The sequence below is a fragment of the Nicotiana tomentosiformis genome, chromosome 4 (genome assembly GCF_000390325.3).
Source record: "Nicotiana tomentosiformis chromosome 4, ASM39032v3, whole genome shotgun sequence".
NCBI lineage: Eukaryota > Viridiplantae > Streptophyta > Magnoliopsida > Solanales > Solanaceae > Nicotiana > Nicotiana tomentosiformis.
In genome coordinates this window covers 14,301,496-14,312,457 of record NC_090815.1, presented here as the reverse complement: position 1 = coordinate 14,312,457, position 10,962 = coordinate 14,301,496, and the positions used below count along the sequence as shown (strand labels likewise).

General features: G+C 36.3%; 1 pseudogene; it reads right to left on the bottom strand.

The window, feature by feature from the left end:
- Positions 1 to 375: 375 nt before the first annotated feature.
- LOC104108355 (phosphoribosylaminoimidazole carboxylase, chloroplastic-like) lies at positions 376 to 9,446 on the bottom strand (annotated as a pseudogene).
- Positions 9,447 to 10,962: the final 1,516 nt, after the last annotated feature.

The following is a 10,962-nucleotide window of genomic DNA, read 5'->3' as shown; positions in this document are numbered from 1 at the left end:
GCTCTTCGATCCAATGCATTACCATTTCGACCAGTTTGTACGAAGGACTAACCAGTTTTGACCGTATAAAAATATACCCAGTATATTCTCAACATGTGGGGTCTGGGGAGGGTAGTGTGTATGTAGACCTTACCCCTACCTAATGAAGGCAGAGTGGATGTTTCCTATAGACCCTCGGGAGGAGGAGGGTCATGTCCTCAGCAGCACCATGTCCTGCCTAATTACCTCTCCCCGTTACTTCTGAGGCCTACCTCGACCTTTTCTCAAACTCGCCATGGCCAACCTCTCACACCTCTTAACAGGAGCATCAATGCTTCTCCTAAACTTTCGACAAATAAAATATGTGAATCTATAATTTTTAAAGTAACAAAAAGCTTAAATGTTGAATCCATCAAGTTTAAATCTTGAATCTGTCTTACATAGCGGTTCATCACGAAGCTATTAGAAATGCAGCTACAAATGAATATCTTAATCTTGCATGTATCAGGACTGAATATAGGTTGATAATTGATTAATTCTCATCCCTGTGCCTTTAGAAGCTGGTTAATATAAACTGCTGATTACATGTAAAATAGGAATCATTTAAGTCCAGATGAAGGTAATTTCCTTTCACCTCGAAATAGTTGATTTGAACCCAAAAGCACATGGTCGAGTTACCTTATTGGTGAGTCTTGGACGGGTTAGTGTTTGACCAAGATCCTAAGCAAAATTACCAACTCTTGACAAAGAAATGCGGCATGACCGCTTTTCCTTCATCAGCCTCAAAGCAAATGAATTTATATCATTTTTGCTCCACCTGATCAGAAGCTGAAATTTTTGAAACAGCACCGATGACTTATATGGCTGTACCTCTGTGCTTTCTAACGTTGACCATCATTGAAAGAAGATTGCACCTTGATAATGCTTCAGGCGCGCGGAGAAACAGCTCGGGCTGGAACTATGAAGAGTTCAGATACTCTTCCCAACCACCTTTTTCTAGCTTCTCCCCCTTGACCAAGACTTCATCTCTTCTGTCCTCTTGGTATTGAGCCATTCTACAAGGTGATGATGAAGTCCCAAATCATTTAATAATTTCAACGAAATTATGTTAATGCTTCATTTTATTTCAAGAGAAGTGATTATCTAACTGATAAATTGTAAGGGAAGGAGACATTACCTAGCTTGTAAGTATACATCACTAATACCTCACAGCTAGTAGACCAGCATTTGTGGCATTGTTGATTGCAACAGTGGCAACTGGGACTCCTCTAGGCATCTAAAAAAAATGCAGAAAAATGTGATCTTGCATTGTTTTGACCGATGATTTCTAAATTGCTGTATGGGTACAGATAAGAAAAAAATGGCATCTAACAACCAAGCTTTGAGAATGCTAATTTATCATCCCTTAAATATCGCTCGAGACAGTAAAAGTGCCTAAATATTTTGCCCAAACACACTATTTTCAGAGCAAGGTTGCAATAATGGCACATCGAATGAAAGACAGCTGAAGCATTTTAAACAAAGAAAATACCTACAACATGAAAAGCTCGTAACCAGTAACCCAATATCAAGCAAATCAGTCTGCAAGAGAGTTAGACTGCCTACTATATTTGTAACGTTGAGTTCAGATTTGAAAGCATACACTTCAAATTTTTAAAAAGAATGCTGAAATCCCAAAGATGTTGAGCTTGAAATGGCTGAATAGTGTCATTTTAGGGGGGAGGCCAAAAGTACCTGAACTATGGACAAGAGGGAGTCAAGTCCATCTAATGTCGAAGCACACACCGGAACACCAATTACAGGTAAGGGTGTCAAAGCAGCAACCATGCCTACTTGAGCAAAGAAAACCTCTGTGCATGAGAAGATGTAAATTACTGCAAATTATTTGGGTTTAATATAGGACAACTGACCAGGCAAGTGGGCAGCGCCACCAGCACCGGCAATGAGCACTTGGATGCCACGATCTCGAGCTGATAAAGCATAAGAAAACATCATCTCAGGTGTACGGTGAGCAGAAACTATTCTTACCTGCATTATTACATAATTATTGCGGTTATTTAGGAATGATGTTGCAAAGGTACCTTGGGAAAGGTAACAAATTAGTTGGAAAACAAGTGCATAATTAATAGAAGATACCTCCGTAGGCACATCAAACTCTTTTAAAATATTTGCAGCATCCTTCATAACAGGAAGATCTGAATCAGAGCCCATTATGATCCCAACACGTGGTGCACCTGCTTAATAAATCACCAATATTTACCGCGACTTCTAAAGTAAAAGATTCGAATATATATATATATATATATGCAGCAGAAAAAGTGCTAACATAATCCACCTTTCTTTTATTTGGAAAAGCTAGTGTATGTCAAACTACATGTCTAAATAATGCAGCTGGAATACAGCTGTACATAGTTTGAGAAAAGAAATGCTAGACAATAGGAGATGGCAGTTGCAGGAAGAAAGCGGAGAGGCAGAAATAGCAGGAACAGAGACAGAAAGCGGAGAGACAAAAACTGAGCTGATATAAACTAGATCAGTAAAAAAGATTACAGTATAATTGAAAGTGCTCATTTAAATGAGCTACTCTCTACGCTGAGAGGTACAGGATGACAGCAAATGTACAAAAAGAGCAGATACAACTTGCAACAAGCTTTAATACAACTTGCAACAAGCTTTAATATCCATATAATGTCAACATGAAAGTAGCATCTGCCCGCCAATGTTGTAGTAATACAAACTAAAATTGCATGTGTGTAGGAAGGAACTAGAAGGACTCAGATGCCGGCTGGCTATCAGTACTATCTTCCTTCAGCATCAATTGTAGCCGTGCTTCGACAATAACCATAGAAGGGCCAACTATTGTGATGTGTCCCATCTTTCGTTTCTTTCGCATCTCTGCAAAGCCATAGAGGCAAATAGTTTCATTATTTTGATCAATTTATCCCATTTCTATTTCATATATATATTTGGGGGGGGGGGGGGGGGTAATCATCTACGTTGATATCCCAAATACATTTGTGTGTGTGTAGGGGTGAAAGCATCTGACATTCCAAATGGGTATAAAGAAAGAGAGAGTAAACAAAGACAAGACATCTCGAAGAACTAAATAAGTTCCACCAACCTGGTTTATCATACCAATGAATAGATGCCCTGAAATTTCCAATGCCCTTCCAATAAGTTGATTAGCTAAACGAAAGCCTGCTTCTCCCTATGAGCAGAAGTGCAATGTGACACAAACATAAGAACAGCGAAGACAAACTCCAAGGATGCATGAAAACCTTTTTATAACTGTCACAAAATCTCATCTGATTGTGGCGAAAAAAGAAGAAGACAGATTACCTCACCCTCACCCAATATATTGTACATGATTGCAGCAGGAGTTTTCATTGATGGATCACCAAGTGGAAGACCAATCACAGCACGCAAATGCTGCTCATATTGTGAAGTGAAACAAGACTCAATTGTGTGATGGCCACTATTATGAGGTCTCGGAACTACTTCATTTAGTAAAATCTGGATGAAGTCCGCCATGATAGATACTGGTTAAGTTTAAGAACTGGAAATATTATTTGAAGAAAAGTGGATATATGTGCACTGATCAGGTCCTTCATAAAATATATTAGAGAAAAATAAGAGATTACTAGACAACCTGACCATCCTCGGTCAAAAACAACTCAACAGCAAACACTCCTGCACCTTCCAAAGAACTAACAGCTCTGGTTGCAACATCAGTTGCAAGTTCCATAATCTTCCAAAATATATTAGCAGGTGACTTCACAATGTGGCAAATGTTATCCCTGTTGATAATAAATAACTTTAATCAAAGGGGAAACTAGTAGAGTTATGCATTTAATTATTTCTGATTCATAAGAATATTGCGTAAAACACAAAGGACACCAAGAATGTTGAATTATTTCAGCAATGAAGCTAAAATCTGACCTGTGATCAGAGGCGGAGCCAGGATTTGAACCTTATGGGTTCAAAATTGTAATCCTTTTAAGTTACCGGGTTCTAAATTAATAAGTTGTACATATTCAATAGATTTTTAAAGACAAATATATAGTTTGAACAAAAGTTATTGGGTTCGGCCGAACCCGCATCTCGCACTCTGCCTCCGCCCCTGCCTGTGAATAGTTTCTACAGCAAGATAACACACAATTGAATTATCCCTTCCCCTTCCCACAATGACAGAGAGCTCCTGAGATTGAAAAAGAAGTACCTAATAAAGCTTTAGAAGTTACTTACAAAATACAGGTGCAGACCTAAGTAGTGGCCAAATGCTAGTAATTTCTTCACATGATTCAAAAATTTGAAATTTTTCTCATCAAGAAAAAAGTAAAACTTCCATCGTCATGTACTCCATAAGCCCACTGCTTGCCACAATTAGATGAATTCAAACTTCTTTTTCTCAACCTTCTAAAGCCCACAGTTTTCAACCATTAAATTGAAAATACTCATTCAACATGCCCGATTATTGTTTTCTTTATTCGCTGGGGCGCTCAGTTCCTTCCTGTTCTCACTTCTCAGAGCTATCATGAAATCCAAATTCACCTTAAATATATTTTTGCAGAAGTGTGACACCTGTTTCAACACATAGAAAACTTCCCCAGACTTTCCAAATAATTATTTCAAATATATACCTGCTCTAACCTGTGTAAATTTCTCTAGGCCACATGAAATGAGACAGGTAGTGGCTTCTTTTCTTCTTTTTTTTTTTTTTAAGCTGGAGCTTCTTGATAATGGTACTGAGCTGTCACTTACATATGGTACAATATAGCACCATATGAGTATCTTATTATCATACGTCATTATCACATGAAGCAAAGAGGAGTATACTGATGATATTTTTCTGTTAGTAACAAGTTGGTTGTTGCTCTATCGAGAAGTGCCTGGTGAATGCATATTTAAACATCTCTTAAACCATAGAGGAGAATGTTGACCTTCACAAATGGCGCCCATTGCTCAACATACAGACTGCGATCATGTCCTCTAAGAGCTACAAAATGGAGTTCATTAAATTATTTGGCGCCGATAAAACTTCAAGTATAATGAAAGAATCAACTAAATACAAGTGGCATATATTCTACAAAGACTGAAAGATGGATAAAGTGATTGTTAACCTCCAGATGCTCTCTCCCACTATTATTAACAGGTTGATCTCCTGATATCAGTGTCATCTCAATATAAAAGCCCAAAAGGGCAGTACTTCCACATAAGACTTACTACTACAAATTTAAAATTAAATAACAAACACCTCAGTGGAAAATTTCTGAAATGAACATGCTATTTTTAAACACCTTGTGTCTTGCTCTGACCATGTTTTCAACTCAATCTCTTGCACCAGTCCCCATATCCTTACCTAATCAACAGACAACGGCCAGACCTCGAAGATCCCACTATGCAAGTAAATTATAGAGTTTAAGGTAAAATCTCAAACATGTTTGCATTTTTCTATTACATGCCAAATTATGAGCAACTAAAGTATTACTGGACCGATCTGTGGTATGGGGACTTCCACATGAACAACAAATTTCTCTCCGGCACACTTCAAAATAAGGACAGGACTTTCTATTAATGTCTCTCACTTCACTAAATATTGTTATCTCCGTCTCTATTGGTTAATTCTGATAATATAATATGGGTTGCCTTCTCTAGTTAAAGAATGACGGATTACCTTATCCAGTTGAAGAATGGAGGTATTAAAAGAGAAACAATACATAGCAAATCCTTGGTCCAAAGAACTTTATCGGCTGATTATAGAGCTTCTTTTGACATCTTCATTTTTTAAAATTCATGAATATGTTACTTCAAATGACTATCAAAATGTTCAAACAATTTAATGTATAGTTTGAGGCACGTTGTATATCTGAAAGTATCACATTCTTTGACCTTGACCCAATACAGAGTCCTGAAGATATCTTTATATCCCCATTTACATGCTTATGAAAGAAAGTATAACTGAGGAGAAGACCCAAAAATGGTGTTATGCATACTGACTGAAACTCAATCAGCCTTATCATGTATATGAGTTTGAAGCATAAGCCCATTTCAGCAGTCAGCTATATGAAAATCAATATTTACTATAAGTAACAAGTCATCGAGATACTTCTTCTCCACTTATCTAGCCTTCTCTTCACCCTAGTTCATTATTTTGGTTTTGCAATATACACTGAAAAAGGCATCACGGGAAATGTTTCGAAAAAAATGCATAATAAAGCAGGCACAGCAAATATTTTGCAATGCATAATAACTATCGAGTCAAAATTTATACATCTTGACAATAACATAATTATAGACGTATTACCATAAACTGCAGAAGAAAGCTCCTCCTCACTGTTAGCTACAGCATTGCCACGCCCATCATATGCCAGCCTCCTGCTCTTAATCATCAGAGGATAACCAAACAGGTTCCCTGCTCGTTTAGCACTTTCAAGATTATCAATCTGTTTTAAGCATATATTTCCATCAATGGTACGTAAAAATATTGAAAATGTATCACAAGGGGAAGAAATATTAGCACAGTAGTCTTATAAGCCAACCTGCATAAATCTAGGAAGTGGAATTGCATGTTGGGAAAAGTGGACCTTCTGAAGATATTTATCCTGTTATAAATACAATAATTGAACCAAACATAGATTGATAATCCTAGGAATAGGAAAACTGAATACTTAAAAAGTAAAATTACTGCAAGCAAAAACCGTTGTTTCATCCAAATTTACAGAATAGAAAGACTAACCTGGATTATACGAATAGTAGAGGCTTTAGGTTGACAATCCACACCTAGTCGTTCAAGCTTCTCAAGTGTGGCGACATCAACATGTTCGATCTCAACTGTTAGAACTCCACACCTAACTTTCACATTTAAATTAACTTGCAGAATAGTCAAAACAACAAACATATGTTTGACCAAAAACCAAACTTTTTTCCAAATTCTTCAACGGTTACACTATCATCATAGCTTCCTACCACATGATCATGTGCTAATGCACTTGCCGGGCAATTCGCCATCGGGTCCAAGACAATCACTTTGAGTGCCATCTCGGATGCTGCTTGACATAGCATACGACCCAGCTGCCCTCCTCCCAATACACCTATAACCATATCAGACACTCCATGGACTGATGAACCGCTGCATTATTTGACATATTCCAGCGCACTATTAATATTATCAACCAGAAAATGTAATGAAACATCATTGCACTCGCGTATAGTAATCAACTCTAATTGAAACAATATAAAGTTTGAAACTTTATCTATCCAACCAACATAATCAGAGCCCCCACTAAAGAAAATTGAAGTACTTGAGTCCTCGCCAAACAACATATACTCCCTTTGTCGCATTTTATGTGGCATATTTTCCTTTGTAGTCTGTCCCAAAAAGAACGACTTTTTCCATATTTAGAAACTAATTGACTTCGAACTTCTTATTTTTACCCTTAATGAGATCATTTATAGCCACACAAAGGTTGGTCTGTTTTAAACCACAAGTTTCAAAAGTTTTCTTTCTTAAACGTCATGCCCAATCAAATGACACCACATAAATTGGGGCGAGAGAATATTATTTACTGACTGAGAATAGTATCAATCAACTGCATTATTAATGAAACAACTTACTTCATCAAAAAAAAGAAGAGAGAAGTATATCAATCTCAAATTAGTTTCCTTTTCTAGTTATCGAGGTTTTGACCAATATTGTCCCTCATCTTTGAGGGTAGGTCCATTTTGGTCCCTCAAATATAACCCTGAGCATATTTAGTCCCTTAAGTATGCTAAAGTGGATCATCTTTAATCTCACTGACAGAGGTTTTGACCAATATTGTCCCTTATCTTTGAGGGTAGGTCTATTTTGGTCCCTCAAATATAACCCTGAGCATATTTAGTCCCTTAAGTATGCTAAAGTGGAACATCTTTAGTCTCACTGACACAATATATTCAAAAACTAACGGTGTTACCCAACTCTGATTCATGAAGCAAATCTTCTGCTCTGAAGCAAAAATGTTTCCTCTCATTTTATTGGATAACGCAAATTATCACTTTAATTCCTTATTTTTAGATAATGTCTTCTAAAATTTTGATCTTGAAAATATCCCATTTTGTGCCAATTTTCAATGAGAAAATGACACTGTATAGCCGATGTTAAAATAATAGCCGAAAAAATGTATAAAATTTGTAAATTGTTTTGTGTATATATATAAATTTAAAAATTTCGGTTGATTTTTCCAAAAAGAAAAGTTAAAATTTGAAAAAAATAGAGCTGCCAGGATCACTTCTAGGCATATTATTGAAGCAAACGAATAACCAGGTTGTATTATCATTTTTAGCCCGTGCCAAAAACTATTTACATTTGGTAGCGGAAAAAGTATATAAAGTTGGTATATTTTTTGTATATTAACATACAAAAAAATTAAAAAGAAATATATATATATATATATATATATATATATATATATATATACAAAATATACAAATTTTATATATTTTTTCGGCTATTATTTTTACAGCGGCTATACAGTGTCATTTTCTCATTGAAAACTGGCACAAAAGGAGATATTTTCAAGGTCGAAATTTTAGAAGACATTATCTAAAAATGAAAAATTAAAGTGATAATTTGCGTTATTGAATAAAAAAAGAGGCAACTTTTGCTTCAGAGCAGAAAATTTGTTTCATGAATCAGAGTTGGGTAACACCGTTAGTTTTTAAACACATTATGTCAGTGAGACTAAAGGTGCTCGACTTTAGCATACTTAAGGGACTAAATATGCTCAGGGCTATATTTGAGGGACCAAAATAGACCTACCCTCAAATATAAGGGACAATATTGGTCAAAACCTCTCTAGTTATCCCTAAAAGAATGACACCTTCTTATGTTTCAAAATAATTTAACTTTAAACTGCCTATCTTTTAGGATTAATGAGATTGATTTATAGTCACGCAAATATCTATTGCCCCTGTTTCAAAACACAAGTTTCAAAAGCCTTTCTTTCTCTCTCGAACTCCGTGTTCAGTCAAATCATATCACATAAAATTGAACAAACTGAGAATCAGTCAAAAACAGAAAAAGGGGAGGGCAGTTTAGTACCTGGGTGAATCTTGCAAAGCTTACAAGGCAATATAGAAGGATAGTGTTGAGCTTGCTGTCTCATTAAATAGGAATTTATTACAAAAGTATGGTTTTTAAGGGTGCTTCTCAAAGGGGTATTATTTTGAGGATTGAACGCTAAAGTTTTTGAAGCAAAGTTGCTTGTTTGATGGATAAAGAATGTTGGGTTAGAGTTGCTTAGGCTCACCATTATTCCCTATTAATTTTCTTCCTACAAAGGCTAAACCGAAACTAGAAGGAGAAAATTGATGAAAAGAAAGAAAAAAACAACTGAAAGAAGAGTTGGACAGCACAGCCGAAACAAAGCCGTTGTCTTTACAAACTTCGAGGAAACAAACAACAGGCCTGTTGAGGGTTGGGTCTTGGGTGTTTTTACTCGTAAACATAGTTATATGAAATAAAAAAAATAAAAAAAAATAAAACTCGTTATGAAAAAGCATTTATTCTTTCTTTTTCTTTTTTTCCTGTGCGGGGTAAATTATTAGAACTTTAGATTTGTTAAAATCTGGTTGATAAAAGAGAATGCGTACCGATAAAGAATGAAAAGTGCATATTTTTTAGTGTGTTTGTGTGTTAATTCTCGCGTGAGTTGCGAGAGTTCACATCGCTTTTAAAATAAAAATATGCTCATTACGTGTATCTTATGGGTAGGAACAAACTTATGCGTAAAAGGATCAAATAGGAGAAAATTGATGAAAAAGAGCTGAAGAGAAAAGTCCCGGACAGCAAAGCGAGGTTCACTTCGCCAGACCGGAACCGGAGCAGAAGAAACTAGAAAAGTCCCGGACAGCGAAGCGAGGTTCACTTCACTAGACCGGGACCGGAGAAAAAAAAACAGATTCTCCAACCCGAAATAGAAGGAAAACTCGCCCCATACAAACCCTATCCGCTATAAATACATCCTAAAACGTGATTTTGGATGGAGCCACTACTCTAGAGAGAGAAGACTTTGGAGAGGCAAGAACACGCTTGGAGCAAGGAGAAGGATTCAACTTCACGTTTTTTTTCTCTTTCTTCCTATTTTTCATTGCTATGAATTCTAGTCTTGTATTTGTGCAAACAACTATCTCATCTAGGGTTTGATGGAACCTATTGAAGGATAATTTTTTCACTGCGTTTAATATAAATTTGCCATTTACTTTTCTCTACTTGCTCAACTATATTATTATTATTGTTGGTTGAAGGGCCCTCACTTGACAGTGCCTATTTAGTGTGTACTGCTCGAGAGAGAGTACACATTTAGGTAGTTGTTGAACAACATCACTCACAACGTATTTGAGAGATCAACACGGAGGGTTTAAAGGTGGGATTAGAGATAACGAAACCTTGGTGCGATCGTAGTGAGCGATGAATTAAAGCCAGCTAGCGTAGTTCGAGAGAATACGTTTAGTAAATTATGGTAGTTGCTCGAGAGAGAGCTACGACACTCAAAGTACTCACGATAGGTAGAGAATACTTGGGCGAATTTATAGAAAACGTAGCAGGGAGGTTCCGACAATAAGGGGAATCAAAAATCCTAGACTTTTTCAATCTTGTCTACAACATTTGCTTTGTTAGTAATAAAATTACAGCTTTCTAAAACACTCAAACCATTATTTAATATTTCTGAAGGTTGATTACTTGAATTCTTGCGAAACTAGTAGTTGTGATTAGTAGGTTAATTTCATGTGGGATTCGACTCCAAACGTGTAAATCGGATTATATTTGCAACGACCACCAAACCTCTTAGGAGGCATAGTTGGGTGTGATCAAATTTTGGCGTCGTTGCCGGGGAATTAACGGTGTTATTAATTACAGCTAAAAGAATTGTTAGAATTCGTAGTTTAGTCAACTTTCTCGACTTGAAATTCATTATATTGAAACTTTAACATTTGTAGTCTTGT